The sequence below is a fragment of the Mus caroli genome, unplaced genomic scaffold (assembly GCF_978045245.1).
Source record: "Mus caroli unplaced genomic scaffold, Mus_caroli_1 scaffold_14, whole genome shotgun sequence".
In the NCBI taxonomy this organism is placed as follows: domain Eukaryota; kingdom Metazoa; phylum Chordata; class Mammalia; order Rodentia; family Muridae; genus Mus; species Mus caroli.
Window position 1 is genome coordinate 43,377,625 of NW_028227269.1, and position 21,420 is coordinate 43,399,044.

The following is a 21,420-nucleotide window of genomic DNA, read 5'->3' on the forward strand; positions in this document are numbered from 1 at the left end:
AAACAAGGTCATAAAGGCACCAAAGATACCATGGAGGAAAGAAATGTTAATAAAGGAATACTGTATGAGCCAAATTGAGACATTTTCAATTGCTGATGGATGGGATTACAAAACAGTTCCAAAACTCAAGTTGGGACACAAGGTAAGCAGTCTGGGGATTCCTTTGCCTTCTTGAATCTCTATAAATCTTTTTAAAAAGTAAAGTAGAAGCCACCCTTAATTGAATGGCTTTATTTTAGGATAGTGAAATCAGAAATGATATTTTAATATTGGTGGGAGTCTGCTATAGCTATCTACTGAGAGGCTCTGTCAGAGCCTGACCAATACAGATGCAGATGTTTTCAGCCACCCACTGGACTCAGCACAGAGATCCCAGTGGAGGAGTCAGGGGAAAGACTGCAGGAGCTGAAGGGGTTTGTAACCCCATAGGAAGAACAACAATATCAACCAACCAGACCCCCAGAGATCCCAGGGACTAAACCATCAACCAGAGAGTACACATGGAGGGACCCATGGCTCCAGCTGCATATGTAGCAGAGGGTGGCCTTATCTAGCATCAATGGGAAGAAAAGTCCTTGGTCCTATGAAGGCTTGATGCCCCAGTGTAGGGGAATGCTAGAGCAGTGAGGCAGGAGTGGGCAAGTGGGTGGAGGAGCACCCTCAGAGAAGCAGAGGAGGGGAGTGGGATGGGGGTTTTCCGGAGGGGAAATCAGAAAGGGGATAATATTTGAAATGTAAGTAAATAAAATATCCACTAAAAATTACTTATAAAAATACTATGAAAATGGGAAAGGTACAGAACATCTAATATTGCTTCAAGAATAATTACTATGATATCATTTCATCATCTAGTCACCATACATAGTTGGAAGAAAAGTAGAATTTGAAATATTTTCTGGGGCTGGGGAGATAGATGGCTTAGTGGGTCAAGTGTTTGCTGTATAGGTACAGCAACCTGAGCGAGGATCCCCAGAGCACAGATATAAAGAAGTCAGATATCACAGTGCATGCGTGCAGCTTCAGCCCTAATAGGTACAGGCAGGTGCATCCAAGGGACTTGCTGGCTAGCTAGTCTAGTCAAATGGTGAGTTTTAGGATTAATGAGAGATCCTGTTTCAAAACAAAGTGAAGAAGGGACCCGGAGGAAGACTTTCAATATTAGCCTCTGCCTGCACGCATGCACACAGGCACAGAGTTAAAAACAAAACAAAACAAAACAAAACAAAACAAAAATTTATTCCAAATTACAGTTGGGAGCTCATTCCTGATTTGCTTTTATGACTATTGTGCCAGATTTATTTTTTTCAACTTTGACAGAAACTAAGGTCATCTGAAATTAAAGAAACTTCTTTTGTTTGTCTTGTATCCATTTCCTCCAACCTTGAAACATTCTATCCTTCAGGGAAGCTTCTTTAGACAGAAAGTAAATAATTCAAAATAGCTTTAGGAAGTCCCTGAAATTGAGTAGACTCTGTAGGGCCCCTTCCTCCCAAGAGTAAACAAGAGAAGCTGCAAAAAGACCAGAGCAGCTGTTGGGAAAAGTAAAACCAACTGAGCTGCCAGAAAGCGTTTAGCGCAACTGAGTCTCTTGGAAAGGACATCTTCTAGCCTGTCATGGTTAACTTGTTCTCTGTGAACCTTTGTAACTCTAGTTCAGTATACCAAACAGCATTAAATGTGTTCCTCTAGGTGTAGACTAACTAGCTTTCAATCATTTTGCTTCAGATATATCCAGAAGTTTTATTCAAGGTTCCAATAATTATAGTTGACAAATGTTAAGCTTAAGGTCAACTTGCCTTCTGCTTTTTTGTTGCTGTAAGAATTAATGTTAAATCTCTTCATCCAAATTCAGTCTGACTCCAGTGCTGAATGTCTAAGTCTATCACTAAAACATGTGCGCCACATCTTTAACACTAGCACATTGGAAAGCAGAAGCAGAGGGCTTATGAGTTCGAGGCCTTAATCAGGTGAATAAATAGTGCGACACTTTTTCAAAAATGAAACCAAAACCAAAATCCAAATTTTCATTGTGCTAGATTTGACTTATTGACATCATTATGAGAATTGTAATTCTGTCATCTATTATACACGCTGCTTTACTAATTCATTGCAATTCATTAATTTGGTAACTATGTATCAGTTATCAGTGTCCGAAGCAAAAATAGATTGTTTCTGAGAAAGTTATAGGTAATAAAAGTTTTAGGCAAACTACTATATGTTTCCTTGCAGGCACACTGAATTTTTCATTTGCCATTCATTCCTCTTTGGGAATGGTCATTAAACTGATTGTGACTTCACTCTGTCACACTTTGTTTTCATTATTCAGCATTTTATTATCTTGTTTATGCATTTTATTGTGAAACATTTTTTTTATATTTTTTATTACATATTTTCCTCAATTACATTTCCAATGCTATCCCAAAAGTCCCCCATACCCTCCCCCACCCCCACTTCCCTACCCACCCATTCCCATTTTTTTGGCCCTGGCGTTCCCCTGTACTGGGGCATATAAAGTTTGCAAAGTGTCCAATGTGCCTCTAGTGAAACATATTTTTGAATACATTACTAAAACTAGAGTAGTAACTATAACCTCAGGTTTTGTGTTAATATTTCAAGATTGGCATACAGTAAAGCCAGGTCAGCCATGAACTTATGCACATTTCATCTGTACTTTGGTTTCCTCATTTTTTCTCTTTTCTTTTCTTTTCTTTTCTTTTCTTTTCTTTTCTTTTCTTTTCTTTTCTTTTCTTTTCTTTTCTTTTCTCTTCTTTTCTCTTTCTTTCTTTCTTTCTTTCTTTCTTTCTTTCTTTCTTTCTTTTTTTTTTTTTTTTGGTTTTTGTTTTTCGAGACAGGGTTTCTCTGTGTAGCCCTGGCTGTCCTGGAACTCACGCTGTAGACTAGGCTGGCCTCGAACTCAGAAATCCGCCTGCCTCTGCCTCCTGCGTGCTGGGATTAAAGGCGTGTGCCACCACGCCCGGCTGTGTTAATCTTTCACTCCAGTCCCACCAAGTACTACTCAATTAGCAGTCTAAAACAGCACCCATTTATTAGCTTATAATTCTGTAGATCAGAAGTCAAGTGTGTCATGGCCAGTTCTCAGGGTATCACATGGCTGAAACTATGGTGTAGGGTCGAGTGATTCCTAACCAGAAAGTGCAAGGGACATAAGCTCTGAGTCTCATTCTTAACAGGATTGTCAGGCTTCAGGATCTCCTCTGGGAGGTGGAATCTCTATAACTCTAAATCTGAGGTCCCAATTTCCTTGTTTCCTGTTGGTTAGAAACTGCTCTCACCTCTACAGACTATCTTATGGTCCTGGCATTCCTGGCCATATTGCCTTTTCTATCTTCAAAGCAATTGTTAGCAGGCTGCATATTTTTAAAGTTTTGAATCTCTGACTTTCCTTTTAACTACCAGACAACACTATTAGTTGTATGTGTGTGTTTTATTTTATGTATGTGAGTATGTGCATATAGTGTGTGTGTACGTGTGTGTGTGCACACTCATTATGTGTGGAGAGCTGAGATAAACATCACAGGTGTCTTTATCCCTCTCTACTTTCATTTTTGAGATATGGTCTCTCACTGAGCACAGAGTTCACTTCCAGCCAGTGCTAGGGATATGTTCATACTCCACCATGCCTGACTCCACCTTCCTACTAGTGGGAGAAGATATATGTGCACCATGAGCTAGGCATCATGGTAGAATAGTATGTACTAGTCATGTGTGTGTGTATCATAGGTACTAACCAGTAAATTAGGTTTCAAACACTAAGGAAACACTAAACTGCTCGTTTTATTTTTAGGCTATTGACATAGGGTGGAGAAAATGGTATAGCAAAAAGAATGCTAACTTGTTTCTCTTAGTACTTAGCACATAGATAGGTCAAACCGTTTTAAAATAGGATGTAGTATTCTCAGAAAATGCTTGCAGATAGTCAGGGAATCTAGCTCAGTAGTAGAGTGCATGCATAACATATATAAGGTCCTAGGTTTGATTACCACAATAAAAGCAACACACACACACACACACACACACACACACACACACACACACACACACACACACTTTACAAGAAGGTAGTTGAGTGAAAAGATTCCTTGAAGTCCAATCTCAGAAAATCCAGAAAAAGATACATTATATTTGTGTGTAGCCCAGGATTGAAATAATCATTAGCTCCAAATAGCTGAGATCACAGTATAAATGGATAAAGAGACGGTGTAGGAAGATATGACCTGCTGGACTTAGGAAGCTGGCTTATTACCTGGCTTAGATGAAAGGTCTTTGCATTTTAGAGGTTACAAGTTATAAATAGGAGACACAGATAGATGTCCATTAGGAAGTTATGCATTAGTGGTGACCATTCAAATTGTATTGGGTGATATCCCAAGAAACATTATTAGGAAGAAATAGAGCTGAAGGAAGAATGTTAAAAGTTGTTTAAATTTAGAGGCAGAAGGAGATAATCTATGCCCTAAATCAAGGTTAGCTAGGACCAGGAAATTAAATACATTTAAATGTGTTTTGTTTTCTAAAAAAAGATGTGAATCTCCTGCCCTTAGAGGCTTTGGGGATTTGCCTGCTGTGTCACCTGTGCATTAGTAGGTGGCAGAGACAAGAGATGCCATGTTTATGCTCAGTGTTCTGATCTGTGAACACAGAATGGTTAGTAGCCCAATACTCTCTGTAAAAAGCGAGCCTGGGACAACTACCAGTCCAGCAGATGGGCCAAGTGAAGAGTGAGACTGAGATGACCATCAGACTGGCACTATATGGCCCCAGACAGGAAGCTAACCTGATATGGCCACCAGTCCTGTGCTGTGCAGACCTGGGGACAGGGCAGACCATGCCTGAGATGACCCCTGCCTGGTGCCATAATGCAGAGATGGAACATTGCACTATGAGATAAAACCAGATATGCAGAGACCTCAGGCACCACTAAGAGGAGCAAGAAAGTGGTGGAGAAATAGAAGAGAAAGAGAAGCAGAACAATGTGGGCACAATGAAGAAAGGAAGAACTGGAGACTCGAGGATAGTGAGGAACAGTCTGATGTGAGTAGCCAGAGATGTCACAAAGGAACATGGTGGGGTCCTGGGCTGTGGTGCCATTGGGTGTTCATGTTTGGGTTTGTGACCCGACAGCAGGGGTCTGTTACCACCAAAGTCCATATGGATGCCTGTGGTTTGGGCTGCCACCTTGTTGGGGTAGTGGGGTTGGGGAAGTGGGCCCACACATTGTAAGAGTTGCAGGTAAACCTGCCTGAGGGAATGAGGGTATGAGCATGGGAGATCAGGCCCTGCCACTCATCTCCTGTGACGTGGCATAGATGAGAGAGAGATACCCTCCTTTCCCCTCCCCCTACCACCTGCAGAAGGTGGGAGACCTGGCTCTGAGGTCATGAAAGCAGAACAGCTGGCCCTGCCCCTCTTCTGGGATCACAGTAGAACTGATCCTGGTGGCAGGGGTGCCAGTGAGCTGGCCCTGAGGGCTTAAGGATGGTAGAGCTGGCCCCACCACATGTCGGCCATTTATTGACATGGGAAAGGGAGAGATATCCCACTCAGTGTCCCTTGCCACCTGTGGCAGGCAGGAAGCTGCCCCTATACCCCCACATGCTGCAGCATTCAGGAGAGCAGTCCCTGCGCCTCATGTGGGTAGCCATAGTTCAGCTGGCCCTGGATGCGGGTGTTGCAGGTGAGCTTGGTCTGAGCGTATAAGCACGGGAGAGCCAGCCATCCCTCTTGTCTGCAGTGTCATGTCAAGGATGAGGGAGATGTGTGTTCCCCAACTCTATTCCTTGCTACCTATGGTGGGAAGGTAAGCTGGCCCTGGGGTCATGAGAGTGGGAGAACTGGCCCTGTCACTCACAGCTGAAACCCTTGGGAAAACAGATGCCTGTGCCTTGCCTAGGCAGCCAAGTAGAGCTGGCCCTAGTTATAGGGGTTGCCTGTGAGTCAGTCCCAAAAGCAGGAGAGTGGGAGATCCAATGGGCTGATGAGCTCAGATCCCTCTCAGACCTAGATCCAGGGCTTTGAATTGGCCAACCCCAGCATCTACCCCAACAATGAACTGTTGGAGTGCATATAGGAGCCAGTTCTACATATCCAAAACTATAGGATCTTCATGACACAGGGTAGCAATGGGACATTTGAGAGGAGTCCCAGTGAGCTTCCAGTATTGATAGAATAGTGGAAGCCTGAGGCTTTGTACCAGACTAGCAACTCATTGCAATGAACATTTGCAAGCAAAGAAATGTGGACAAAAAGAATATACTGTGGGGCACACTGTGACACACTACAGCTTCCACAATAAGATTTCTTTTTCTATGTTGGAGGAGAGGTTGCAAGGGTTAAGGACAGTTATGAGGAGAGGGAAAGATTAGTGGGATTGGGGTGCATAACATGAAAGTCACAAAGAACGAGTAGAAAGTTGAAAAAAAAAAAGAAACAGGTGTGGCTAATAGAATTTAAAACCCAGCAATCTGGGAATGAGACATAGAAAATAAAATCAAGTATGTTTCTCTTAAAGATGAAGGGAGTGACCTGCTTCTGGGAGATGTTGCCAAATGTTCTTCTTTGGGGCGAGGGAAGACTGGGTGATTTTAAAGAATGGTTTATCAAATTGTTCTCTCAATGGACACTGCACATGGAATTTACTTCTGAAATAACAATGCTGCATGTTAGGTGTTTCCTGAATTTAAAACCCCTCATAATTTGATGTTGGTCACACCTGCTCTTAAAGCCACCTTAATGCTATTCTAGCATCAGAGAACCTGACATTGTGACTCAGTACCTACTCCCCACTTGTCTCTGTAGCCATCAACTTAACTGTCCTAGAACCGCACATCTGTTGATACCGGGATATGCACGGGGACACTACATTACACAAACACATGAAATAAGATGACAATATATAGAGGCAATAGCCAATAGCAGAACTACAGTACCTGTCATGTCTCTTCTACTCACCACATCACACAGTTTTACTGAAAACAATGCTTTGGTTTTACAAGCATAAAATATTATTGTTTATTATTAAGTTATCCTCTCTTCTCTTTTTTCTAAATCCAATTCTCAGTCACTTTTTCTATGACTTCTTTTGTATTTTCCATTGGCTTAAGAACCAGCCTTAGGGCTGGTGATATGGCTCAGTGGGTAAGAGCACCCAACTGCTCTTCCAAAGGTTCGGAGTTCAAATCCCAGCAACCACATGGTGGCTCACAACCATCTGTAACAAGATCTGACTCCTTCTTCTGGAGTGTCTGAAGACAGCTACAGTGTACTTACATATAATAAATAAATAAATCTTAAAAAAAAAAAGAACCAGCCTTAACCTATTGTTATTAAAAATAACATCAATAATATCCTTCTACCAAGAAAATTTATATACTTTGAAAGTAAATTAAACATCTTTAATAAATATGTTTTTCTTTATAAATTCTTTCTTTTTAAAATCTTTGGATTCCTTGTTAATATTGCATCATGCTCCTAATCCCACTCACTGCCCCATCCCTTTGTACCTAACCTCTGTTCTTGAAATCTTTCTCCCCAAAGGAAAAAAAAATATGATTGTGGAAGCAGTAGTGTGTCACAGTGTGTCCCATAGTATGCCATCTGTCCACATTTCTTTACTTACAAATATTCCTTGGAGTGAGTCATTGGCTTCTACTACACTATTAATACTCGATCCTCTTGGAGGTACTGTTGTTGCCTCGTGGCATGGAGAGCCTGCAGCTTGTATCCATAGGATCAGCCCTTACATGTGCTCTCGAAGTTCACAGATGGGCTAGATGTTGGGGTGGGCCAACACAAAGCCCTGGAAGGGGCCTGGATGGTATCTGAGTTAATCATCTGCCAGCTCTCTGAATGGTTCTTCCTTCCACCTCAGCTCTGAACTTTATCTCTGTAACTCCTTCCAAACCCAGACACTATTGCATAAGCCAGAAAGATTTTGCTGACAGGACCCTGATATAGCTATCACTTGTGAGGCTATGCCAGTGCCTGGCAAACACAGAAGTGGATGCTCACAGTCATCTATTGGATGGAGCACAGGGCCCCCAGTGGAGGAGCTAGAGAAAGTACCCAAGGAGCTAAATGGGTCTGCAACCCTATAGGTGGAACAACAATATGAACTAACCAGTACCCCATAGCTCTTGTCTCTAGCTGCATATGTAGAAGAGGATGGCCTAGTCAGCCATCAATGGGAGGAGAGGCCCTTGGTCTTGTGAAGATCATATGCCCTAGTACAGGGGAATGCCAGGGCCAGGAATTGGGAGTGGGTGGTTTGGGGAGCAGGGCGGGAGGGTTTAGGCGACTTTTGGGATAGCATTTGAAATGTAAATGAAGAAAATATCTAATAAAAAACAAAACAAAACAAAACAAAACAAAACAAAACAAAACAAAAACCTGCCAGTTCTCTACTCACCTCCCGACCCCCAACACACAGTATCTGGGTGAGCTCTCCAGCACTGTCTCAGCTAGCTCACCCAATTCCTCCTCCAGCAAGGGGCAAAGCCAGCTGTCCTACTTTCATGCCTTTGGGACCAGCTCACCTGGGCCCACACTAGCAGGGCCAGTTCTATTTTGCTGCCCAGGCAAGGTGCTGGGCCCACTCTCTAGAATGCTGCAGCAGGCAAGGTAGTCAAGCCAGCTCTCCCAATCTTATGTCCTTGGGCCCAGCTTATCTGCCACCCCTTGCAAACCGAGCCAGCTCTAGTCTCCTGTCCAGGCAAAGTGCAGGGCCCACTCTTTTCAATGCCGCAGTCTGTGAGGAGCAGGTCCAGCTCTCCTGCTCTCATGGCTCCAAGGCCAGCTCTCCTTACTGCTATAGGTGATAAGGGCGGTAAGGGCAGGCGAAAGCATCTCTCCTTAGCCCATGCCACCTCACAGCAGACAACTGGCAGGGGCATCTCTCCTGTGTGCTCATGCCTTCATGGTCAGCTTACCCACAACCCTCTCAAGCTAGCTCTAATCTGCTGTCCAATTGAGGTGCAGTACATGTTCTCCTGAGTGCAATAAATACATTGTTGTTGTTTGTTTTTGTTTCCCCGTTTTCAAGTCAGGGTTTCTCTACATAGTTCTGGCTGTCTTGGAACTCACTCTGTAGTAGAACAGGGTGGCCTCAGACACAGAGATCTGCCTGCCTTTGTCTCCCTTTGGCTGGAGCTACAGGTGTGTGCCACCACTGTCTAGCTCAAAATAAGCATTTTAAAGAACTCATGCCATCAACTCTAAAAGTCCACGAAAATTAGAAGATATTACAAGAAAAATATAAAATCACTTTGTGTTTATAAAATCCTTGAGAAACTACTCTATATAAGTAAAAATATTTGTATCCCATGTATTTCATTTGACATAGGAATGGTAACCCAGCATGGGTAGAATGGTGCCTTTGGAGACCAGCAGGACTGTGCTCTCATTTGGTCATTAATATCTATGGTGGTCCTGCTGAAATATTTTAACTAGCTCAACTTAGGTTTGCTAATCAGTGACCTATGCATAATATGAATTTCTGTCTCTTAAAGGTAACATGACAATTAAAAAGATCATTTATGATAAGCAAAGGACAAACTCACTAACGACTATTTCCTATTTCTGTACATGAAAATAGGGTCATTAAAAATGTAAGAAAAAATCATTAAAAACACAAAGAATACTTTTTTATCATAGAGCCTTTATTTATTTCTTTTTGGTAATGTTAAAATAAGTTATAGACATACCCCTTTTAGACTAACAGCATGTACATAAAAATGTTAACATTTTCGATGAAGGCAAAAATATAAAGTACAGTTTCTTTTTATATAATTTTATTTTGTAGAATTCATATGTGAAGACTATTCATATCATTTCAAGAGGAGTTCAAAATACTTTGCCATTAGACAACCATTGAACATCTGCTCAGTACAAATTATTTTTAGGAATGATATTTAGTCATTAGGGTAATATATATTTACCATAGGTGCATACTATTTGTCAAGTACTGTGTGAAGCATCTTGTAAATATCAACTAATTTAATTTCATAAGTTTATTGAAGTTGTTTAATTTTCATTATACAAGTGAGATAACTAAAGAGAAGTTAAGTAAGACCTTGTGCTACAAGTTGTGGTAGTTAGCTTTAATTATCAACTTGACACAACCTAGAATCACAGTCAAAGAGAGACTCCATGAAGGACCGTCTACATTGGGTTGGCCTTTGGGCATGTCTGTGAAGGATTGTCTTAATAAAGTTTATTGATGTTAGAAGTCCAATATCACTGCAGGGAGGCATCATTCCCTAGGCAGGGCTACTGAAATATGTATGAAGGTGCTGAGCAAGTAAGCAAGCAAACATACATGCATTTCTTTCTTTCTGCTCCTAACTGTGGAAAGAATGTGACTAGCTGTTTGAACTTCCTGTCTGTCTTAACTCCCTACAACATAGTAAGGGGCAGTTAAAATGGCATTGCAGCGTGAAATAAACCGTTTCTCCAATAAGTGTCTTGTTGTTAGGCTATTTTATCACAGCAACAGAAATGAAACTGTAACAGAAATCTTGTAGTATTTGGCCAAACCCACTTGACTTCCTGACTGCCATTTAAGAACAAGACTTGTCTTTAATTTACTGATGAAAGTAAAATAATAATCTAGTATAGCTATCCAGGTGTATTTCAGCAAGCGTTTACTGCAACACGCTAGAAGAAAAGATCAAGTCAGGAGTACCAGTGCTTTGATGCCATGGAGCTGCTCCGTTTCTCTTTGGAGACCTCCTGTGTTTACACATGTATGACCATCTAACATGTTGACAATATAAGAATCTGCATTTGGAAAATATGATAGCATTAATCTATTATTTTTAATACAACTGAATGTGGTTGTTCTATTTTACTATCGGATTCCAATGCAGTAATGGCTCTAAAAACATGTGCCCATTGTACTGGGTACCTGCCAAGGTGTGAGCATGTGTATGAAAGAGGAGCTTAAAAGATTGATCTGTCAGCTTCCAAAGCTAGAGGTTAGAATGTATACGAATATGAAAAGTATCCTTCTGGCTGATCAGAATTTTATACTGTGGCCTCTATCATCAATGGGTTACAAAAAAAAAAAAAAGTTCTAAAGATTTTCGCAAGGATAAAGTGATATATTAACATAATTTGTGTATTTGTTATCTTTTGCCTCCAGGTGTTGGAAGGAAGCACTTGATAAAAATTCTTGCAAACCATCCACATTATTGAACTGTGAGGAGGAAGCAAGATTCAGGAGGATTGAGAAAATCTTTTATTAATGTTTCACATAGGACATTGCCCTTTTCACTATAAAAAATTTAAAATTAGATCAGTATTCTGGTTTCCTAGAGTTTATACATCTCTGGCTGTGAACAAAGTCTTGATTCATTGAATTTTTACATCAAACTTTAAAAACAAATCAATCTTAAAGAATTTCTACATGACTTTAGAACTTTGTAGATGTTTAGAGTTTACCTTTACTTGTGTTTATAATGGGAACATTTTTATCTACTTTATTCTCATAACTTCTGTTACTATGGATAAATGCCTCTTTGGTTATTTCATGACTTTTAGTATAGTAATAATAGAAAAGTGTTAAGTGAATCTGAACTGGACCACTCTGATGTTATGGTCACCCTAAAAACCAAGGGTGTCACCTAATGCTGAAATGAACTTGATGCTGATACTTCAGGCTCAGAACTGTGTCATTGACTGGTTTGTAATCAACAGGAGATAAAAAGAGTGCTCTTGTCTAAATCCATATGCTTTGCATGAGGCTGCCAAGCAAGAGGCCGGTGCTTATTGTTGAATGAGTGAATACCTCTGTGGCTTTCTATCTGGAAGATCTGACTTCCACACATGGTGTCCCAGATCAGAGTAAGACTTAAGTGTGTTCTCTGTGGCTTTCTGATATGTTTGATGATACTTTGACATATACACTTTCATCAATTCCCTCCCCCCTTTTTGTAGCAATAAAATGCATTTCAGGATATACAAAATTATATGTGGAAAGGCAGGATATACAAAATTATATGTGGAAAGGATGAGAAGGCCTAGTTAACTGCAGTCACAACTGCTCTTTCATGTTAAACCCCATTAAATCCCTTCTGTCTGTCTTATATTTATCTGTTTGATTCTATGAAGAACTCAAAATCAGAGTCAAAATTAATTAAGTTCTTCATTAAGGCAGGCATTCTCAAAGCCTGCCAGTGCTCTATTTGCTATGTGGATCAATCTAAGGCAAAGAATGTTCTTCCTATGTTTTTCCAATGAGTGATGCTCAACTTCTGTGGATAGTAAATCTGTATAGTTTAACTGTCCTCTCAGATGAGGTCTTGCATTTTATGCTTACAGCCTAAAATTGAATCTATTGTCTGCATGTTACAGACTGGCAAAGTATTAGTTTCCTATGGAGTACAGATGTGAAGAATAGTTGCTTTGTATATCACTGTAAGGTTTGACTTGATTTGATTTGTCACTATTATCTTCAAAATATGTAAACTGGGTCCAGTGAGTTGGTTTGGCTATAAAGTCACCTGCCACCAAGCCCAATACTGGAGTTTAATTCCCAGGACCTATATGATAGAAGGATAGAACCAGCCCTCCCAAGTTGGCTTCTGGCTTCTGACCTAAACACACACCCCCCACACACACATACACAAACACACCAAATATATAATATAAAATAATGGATATGGACTGTGATTACCAACATCATTCATTCATTTCATTTAAACTAATCTGCGTAACCTCAAATTTGTAAAGACAATACTGTGGCCATTTTATTTCCCTGTAACTGAGCTTTAAATACAATTGTCATCAGAATTGTCTGTCTCTGTGTGTTTGAATGGTTGTATATACCCCTTTCTCCTCAAAATAAAAAAAGAAAACTTTTATTCTTCTCTCATACATTACATCCTACCACAGTTTCTCCTCCTTTTACTCTTCCCAGTATGTTCCCCACCTCTTTCTGGCTGCACCAGATTGTTTCCCAGGTCCACTTGCTTGGAAAATCTTTTTTGTACTGTCTGTTCTGAGGTAATGTTTATCTTTGATGTTGAGCTGTGCCTCTCATCTGCAATAGAAAGGTGGATCATGGTTTTTGCATCCATTCTGTTAATCTGTGTCTTTTTTGGGGGTGGGGGATTGAGCCCACGTCACTGTGTTGTTGTTGTTGGTGGTGCTGGTGCTGGTGTTGGTGGTGTGTGTGTGTGTGTGTGTGTGTCTATGTGTGTTTTCCTTCTTTTGGTTTTCCTCGGCTATTGTTGATTGTGTCCTTGTTATGGTCTCTGCGCATCTGGGTTTGTGGGGATCATAGATTTAGGTGCAGAGTTTCTGACTTTGTCTTTGTTAGATAGTTATTTTTTCCCTTGGTTTCTGTTTTCTCTCTGGTCTTCTGGCCTGAGTGATGTGTGGTTCCTTGAATTTTCTGTTGCACTAGGGTCCCTCCATTTGGGTTCTGGTGATCTTTGTGGTGTCTGGGTTTCTGGGTGCTTGTGTTGCCTCTGGGGTTCTGAGAAATGGTGTGGCCTGTGGTAGAGCAGGGTTTTTTTTTGGCTGGAGTTGTTGACCCTGATATGATGATAAAGGGGAGGCAAGGCTGTTGGGAACATCTGGGCAGGTTCTGAGGAAGCGTTTAGTGGTCTGTGGGTAGCATCCTACCTGGGGTTCTGAGTATCAGTGTGGCCTCTGGTGGAGCAGGGAGCAGATGGAGTTGTGGGCCAGAATATATAATGTTTTTATATGATTACACTTAATCTTTAACCACTAAATTCGTTAGCTGGAAGAGACTGGGATGGTTAAAGAGCCTGATAGTCATCTAATATAGGTTCCTGATTTTATGTTGCTGGACGTATGCCAGCCTCATGGATTTCAAGAGGAGAAGCAGTCATCCAAATCTTTCTCAGGGACCATGAACGAATGATAAAGAAAAGGAACATGACCACTTCCCAGATGTTATAATAATAATATTTTAAATGGTGAGAGATGTATAAAAGAATGTTTGGGATTGAAAGGTCTAGAGTCATTTCTTCAATACTAAGGTATTAGACTTACACTGTCTAATTGACTAGCCATAATATGTATGTTGCCATATACATTTATATTACTGCAATTAAAATAAACAAAATAACTTATTCTCTTGGTGGCCATCAGCTGCATTTCAAGGGCTCTGCAGCCCATGTCATCAGGGGCTTCTTGCCAGGCACAATAGAACACATTTCTATCTTCTCAGAAACACTAGATTAGACTAGAACACATTTGAGTTAATTTTATACAGGAACCCACAGTGAGAGCTGACAAAATGATGCACAGCACTCCTAAGCTATTTTGTATGAAGGGATGAAGGGGGAGGGCAGATGATTATCCAATTCAAAATAAATACATAATGCCCACTAACTGGAGAAGTCATTATCCAAGTTGGTCAGTTTGGAGAAAAAAAATACTTTGTATAATATGGACCTAACTATTGTTTGAAGACAATGACGTGTGTTAGTTAAAGGGGCATGGAGAGAGAAAGAGAGGGAGAGGGAGAGGGAGAGGGAGAGGGAGAGGGAGAGGGAGAGGGAGAGGGAGAGGGAGAGGGAGAGGGAGAGGGGGAGAGAGAGAGAGAGAGAACTGAGAATGGCAATAGCTCCTTGGGTACTTTCTCTAGCTTCTCCATTGGGAGCCCTGTGATACATCCAATAGCTGACTGTGAACATCCACTCCTGTGTTTGCTAGGCCCCGGCATCATCTCACAAGAGACAGCTATATTTGGGTCCTTTCAGCAAAATCTTGCTAGTGTATGCAATGGTGTCAGCGTTTAGAAGCTGATTATGGGATGGATCCCTGGATACGGCAGTCTCTAAATGGTCCATCCTTTCATCACAGCTACGAACTTTGTCTCTGTAACTCCTTCCCTGGGTGTTTTGTTCCCAATTCTAAGAAGGTGCACAGTGTCCACACTTTGGTCTTCATTCTTCTTGAGTTTCATGCGTTTAGCAAATTGTATCTTATATCTTGGGTATCCTAAGTTTTGGGCTAATATCCACTTATCAGTGAATACATATTGTGTGAGTTCTTTTGTGATTGTGTTACTTCACTCAAGATGATGCCCTCCAGGTCCATCCATTTGGCTAGGAATTTCATAAATTCATTCTTTTTAATAGCTGAGTAGTACTCCATTGTGTAAATGTACCATAATTTCTGTATCCATTCCTCTGTTGAGGGACATCTGGGTTCTTTCCAGCTTCTGGCTATTATAAATAGGGCTGCTATGAACATAGTGGAGCATGTGTCCTTTTTACCGGTTGGGACATCTTCTGGATATATGCCCAGGAGAGGTATTACTGGATCCTCCGGTAGTACTATGTCCAATTTTCTGAGGAACCGCCAGACTGATTTCCAGAGTGGTTGTACAAGCTTGCAATCCCACCAACAATGGAGGAGTGTTCCTCTTTCTCCACATCCTCGCCAGCATCTGCTGTCACCTGAATTTTTGATCTTAGCCATTCTGACTGGTGTGAGGTGGAATCTCAGGGTTGTTTTGATTTGCATTTCCCTGATGATTAAGGATGTTGAACATTTTTTCAGGTGTTTCTCTGCCATTCGGTATTCCTCAGGTGAGAATTCTTTGTTCAGTTCTGAGCCCCATTTTTTAATGGGGTTATTTGACTTTCTGGAGTCCACCTTCTTGAGTTCTTTATATATATTGGATATTAGTCCCTTATCTGATTTAGGATAGGTGAAGATCCTTTCCCAATCTGTTGGTGGTTTTTTTGTCTTATTGATGGTGTCTTTAGCCTTGCAGAAGCTTTGTAGTTTCATGAGGTCCCACTTGTCAATTCTCGATCTTACAGCACAAGCCATTACTGTTCTATTCAGGAATTTTTCCCCTGTGCCCATATCTTCAAGGCTTTTCCCCACTTTCTCCTCTATAAGTTTCAGTGTCTCTGGTTTTATGTGAAGTTCCTTGATCCACTTAGACTTGACCTTAGTACAAGGAGATAGGAATGGATCAATTCGCATTCTTCTACATGTTAACAACCAGTTGTGCCAGCACCATTTGTTGAAAATGCTGTCTTTCTTCCACTGGATGTTTTTAGCTCCCTTGTCCAAGATCAAGTGACCATAGGTGTGTGGGTTCATTTCTGGGTCTTCAATTCTATTCCATTGGTCTGTTTGTCTGTCACTATACCAGTACCATGCAGTTTTTATCACAATTGCTCTGTAGTAGAGCTTTAGGTCCGGCATGGTGATTCCACCAGAGGTTCTTTTATCCTTGAGAAGAGTTTTTGCTATCCTAGGTTTTTTGTTATTCCAGATGAATTTGCAGATTGCACTTTCTAATTCGTTGAAGAATTGAGTTGGAATTTTGATGGGGATTGCATTGAATCTGTAGATTGCTTTTGGCAAGATAGCCATTTTTACAATGTTGATCCTGCCAATCCATGAGCATGGGAGATCTTTCCATCTTCTGAGATCTTCTATAATTTCTTTCTTCAGAGACTTGAAGTTTTTATTATACAGATCTTTCACTTCCTTAGTTAGAGTCACGCCAAGATATTTTATATTATTTGTGACTATTGAGAAGGGTGTTGTTTCCCTAATTTCTTTCTCAGCCTGTTTATTCTTTGTGTAGAGAAAGGCCATTGATTTGTTTGAGTTAATTTTATATCCAGCTACTTCACCAAAGCTGTTTATCAGGCTTAGGAGTTCTCTGGTGGAATTTTTAGGGTCACTTATATATACTATCATATCATCTGCAAAGAGTGATATTTTGACTTCATCTTTTCCAATTTGTATCCCTTTGATCTCCTTTTGTTGTCGAATTGCTCTGGCTAGGACTTCAAGTACAATGTTGAATAGGTATGGAGAAAGTGGACAGCCTTGTCTAGTCCCTGATTTTAGAGGGATTGCTTCAAGCTTCTCACCATTTACTTTGATGTTGGCTACTGGTTTGCTGTAGATTGCTTTTATCATGTTTAGGTATGGGCCTTGAATTCCTGATCTTTCCAAGACTTTTATCATGAATGGGTGTTGGATCTTGTCAAATGCTTTTTCTGCATCTAACGAGATGACCATGTGGTTTTTGTCTTTGAGTTTGTTTATATATTGGATTACGTTGATGGATTTCCGTATATTGAACCATCCCTGCATCCCTGGGATGAAACCTACTTGGTCAGGATGGATGATTGCTTTGATGTGTTCTTGGATTCGGTTAGCAAGAACTTTATTGAGGATTTTTGCATCAATATTCATAAGGGATATTGGTCTGAAGTTTTCTATCTTTGTTGGGTCTTTTTGTGGTTTAGGTATCAGAGTAATTGTGGCTTCATAGAATGAGTTGGGTAGAGTACCTTCTGTTTCTATTTTGTGGAATAGTTTGTGAAGAACTGGGATTAGATCTTCTTTGAAGGTCTGATAGAACTCTGCACTAAACCCATCTGGTCCTGGGCTTTTTTAGTTGGGAAACTATTAATGACTGCTTCTATTTCTTTGGGGGATATAGGGCTGTTTAGATCATTAACCTGATCTTGATTCAACTTTGGTACCTGGTATCTGTCTAGGAACTTCTCCATTTCATCCAGGTTCTCCAGTTTTTTTGAGTATAGCCTTTGGTAGAAGGATCTGATGGTGTTTTGGATGTCTTCAGGATCTGTTGTTATGTCTCCTTTTTCATTTCTGATTTTGTTAATTAGGATGCTTTCCCTGTGCCCTCTAGTGAGTCTGGCTAAGGGTTTATCTATCTTGTTGATTTTCTCAAAGAACCAGCTCCTTTCATTTAAAAGGATAGCACAGTTTTTAAAGGGACCTTTGCTTCTGTGTGCTTAAAGATAAAGACTTCCATTTTGCATTTCTGACTCCCTCTTTGTATGCATTAAAAAAATAGTCATTCAAATTAATTCTTCGCTGGATCACAAAATGAGTGAAGCTATGAAGATTATGAGTAGAAATGACTGTCATAGCTTAAATACTTGATATATTTGGGAAATTTTCCAATTAAAATCCTCACTTTCCTAATATAAACATCCTGAAGACAGAAATCCAATTCCTCCGTAACCCTTGCAGCTGATATTCCTGCAAGTGACCCACGTTCTTCCAAATCAAACATACCCATAAAAGACTTGAGCCAGATGTAAGTGACCTGAGCAAACTGGCTCTGTATGGGATGCTGGTGTTGCTAGGTAGGTAGCAGTACGGAAGTTACAGTTGGATAGTTGCACCACACAGAACTGTCAGAGTCAAATATCTGCTGCTGAAGTGGCAGTGGAGCTGGCTGTGAAGCCATTTCCCTTTTTGAGTCTTGTAAGTTTTAGTTACTTCCTAAGTTTTATGTGACCCCTCTTTTCTCCAGGAGTGAATGTTTCAATTCAGAAGAAGCTACTGCATAAGAAAGAGTGATAGAAAGGAGGGAAGAAAGAAGGAAAGAAAGAAAGAAAGAAAGAAAGAAAAAGAAAGAAAGAAAGAAAGAGAGAAAGAAAGAAAGAAAGAAAGAAAGAAAGAAAGAAAGAAAGAAGACAAGGTTATACTATTTCAATCTATTGTACACACCCCCACCCCTACCAATGGCCTCAAGACTTCACATGAAAGTTTCTATCACCTCCCAGAAGATCCAAAGACTGAGAAGTAGGCCTTTAACACAAGGACATATGATGGACAATTATCCAAACCACAGTGCCACAAAGGCCTGTCTGAAATACTTATGAGCCTTTCTTTTTCATCACATGTTCTATCTTATAGTAAACAGTGTTCCTTTTCTTATCTGGTGACACTCCAAGAAAGCAAGAATGGAAATGTGCCTCTAGAAGCTGACTTCCAAAACTCATGCTTCACTGTTAGCAATATGCTTGATAAACTATGTTAAAGTTTAGCCTGGATTAAAAAACTAAAGTAACAGAATCCACCACTCGGTGAGAGGAACCAGAGTTTCATACACAAACTCCCAGTTCTCTCAGCTTGCCCTATGGCTGCATTACATTGTAGCCTTTCTATGTGACAAAATGTGTTCATTCTCCCATATTAAAATCTAGTTCTAGTTCAAAATAAATTATATCACCTCAGCCAGACATGTTAAGTATCTTGCACTTATCTTTGGAATCCTGTTCCAAAGACTTGTGAATTAAGCATACTAGGTTGTCTATACTCACTCCTATGAGAGTATTGCTTCTTTGAGAGTATTGCAATAGTACACCCATTTAGAAGGTAGAAGAATGCTCAAACACAAAGAGCAAGACCTAAGCTGCAGTAATTTTGGAAGTCCAGCTGGGTGCACATAAATAGTTCTCTCTATCTCAAGGCAGACTTGCTCATTAATTAAAGCACACTGCTTTCTTAATTATTCCCTAATCCACTGCTTTATACAAACTCATGGGCACTTTTGTTAACATCTCTGCACATTTGCCTGTCCTTTCCACTGGCTTTGCTTCTTTTTCTTTTTTCCCTTCCTTCCTTCCTTCCTTCCTTCCTTCCTTCCTTCCTTCCTTCCTTCCTTCCTTCCTTCCTTCCTTCCTTCCTTCCTTCCCCCCCTTTTTTGTTTTTTGTTTTGTTTTGTTTTGTTTTGTTTTGTTTTATTTTCAAGACAGGGTTTCTCTATGTAGCCCAGACTGTCCTGGAACTCACTCTGTAGACCAGGCTGACCTCGAACTCAGAATCTGCCTGCCTCTGCCTCCCAAGTGCTGGGATTACAGGCGTGCATCACCACGGCTCAGCCCTGGTTTTGCTTCTTGTCTCCTTTTATTCCTGTAATTGAAAAGAATTCATCATGTCTTTTTTTTTTCTCCCCCTGACTCTTTCTTACAGATGCTTTTCAATACTTTATATTTTTTCTCTCCTTGAAAAGCAGACAAAAGAGAAGCATATGCTAAAAACAAAACCCAACAAAACAAAACAAAACAAAAAAACATCATAAACCCCCAAATCAGAAGCCAAAATATATATATGAAAGGCTAATCATATGAATAATGCTCCAACCAAGCAAAACGGGTATAAAAATACTGCTGAATTTCTCTCGTGTTGCCCAACTACTCTTGGGCATAGGGTCTACCCTGAAGTGTCGTTAAAATAAACAGTGAGACTCAGTTGGACAAAACTAGTTTTTCTTTTGCTGGTAAGTATCAGTGACAGATAGATTGTTGGTTAGAAACAGGAGCCTGTACCCATGTTCCCCTTTCAGTGCTGGGACCCCATATAGCTTGAATTTGTGCAGGCCCTGTGTGTGTAGCCATCACATCTGTGAGTTCATAACTATGTAAGTCTTGTTGTATCTGGAAGACATTATTTCCTTGAAGTCGAAAGCCTCCTCTGGCTCTCACGCTCTTTCTGCCTCCTCTGCTACATAGATCCCTGAGCTCTGCAGGGTAGGGTTTGATGGAAACATCTCATGTAGGACTGAGTGCTCCAGAGTTTCTCATTCTCTGCACATTTTCTAGTTGTGGATTTCTGCAGGAGAAAGTTTCTCCAAGCGTTGGTTACATGGGTGTATTTGCTTTATGAAAACTCATTCAAGTTTGTGTTTCTTGTCTTTTCCTTTTCCAGTTACTATCTAATCGACCCAGGCATAGCTATTTGTCTTCTGCAAACTACCTGTATTTTCTGGACTATTCACATTTTCTCTGTCTGAAATGCCCCCTGCCATTGTTTGACTTTCAACTTTGACTATCTCTTTAAGAAACATTTGAAGTGACATCTTTTTGTAGAACTTTTGACCCAAAGCATGCCATAAATCCATCTAACATAGCACTTGTTTCCATTGTTACACCATTTCTGATTATATCCAGGGACATATCATTTGCTTTGTTCCCTATTATCTTTTGTTATTGGGCATGTAAGTATTGTCATGCCCTACATATTGTCATGCCTGACATTCTAGATGATGATGGGCCATGTGTCATGGTATGGTGTCCTCATAAAATTACCTAGCCTAGTGATATAGTGGCTACCTTGCTTTGTGTTAAGAATATTTTGTGACATTTTCCCATGGCACATGCACAAAGATGTCTCAGAACATGTGTCCACTGCTAAGCCATGCATGACTATATCATTATGGGTTTGTAGCACCTCTCTGCCAGATTCATATGTTGAAATTCTAATTGAAAGAGGTGATAGTTTAGGAGGTGAGGCTTTTGTGAAGTGGTTAGAAGATTCCTTAAACCCTACTGAATAAGATTTAGTACCCTTATATAAAAGACTCCCGAGCTTCAGTATATTTTCTCCCAGGTAAAGATACATTCAAAAATACTCATCTCTGAACTGTACAGTGGCTCTCATCAGATAACACACCAACTGGAAACATCTATTTATTATTCATGTATTTATTTACTGTCTGTGTATGGAGGGTGTGGGTACATGCACAGGATGTTTCTCTCCTATTATGTAAGCCCAGAGAATAAAGTCAGGTCATCAGGCTTGGGATTCACTTTTATCTACTGAGCCATTTTGCTGGATATCTACCAGTAT

At 40.4% G+C, this 21,420-nt stretch overlaps 1 non-coding gene across 1 annotated transcript; it reads left to right on the plus strand.

Annotated features, from left to right (window-relative positions):
- The first annotated feature begins 4,551 nt into the window (after window positions 1-4,551).
- Window positions 4,552-4,682, plus strand: LOC115032876 (small nucleolar RNA SNORA17). Its single transcript, XR_003838532.1, has one exon. It is a non-coding gene; the product is annotated as a small nucleolar RNA SNORA17 (small nucleolar RNA).
- Window positions 4,683-21,420: the final 16,738 nt, after the last annotated feature.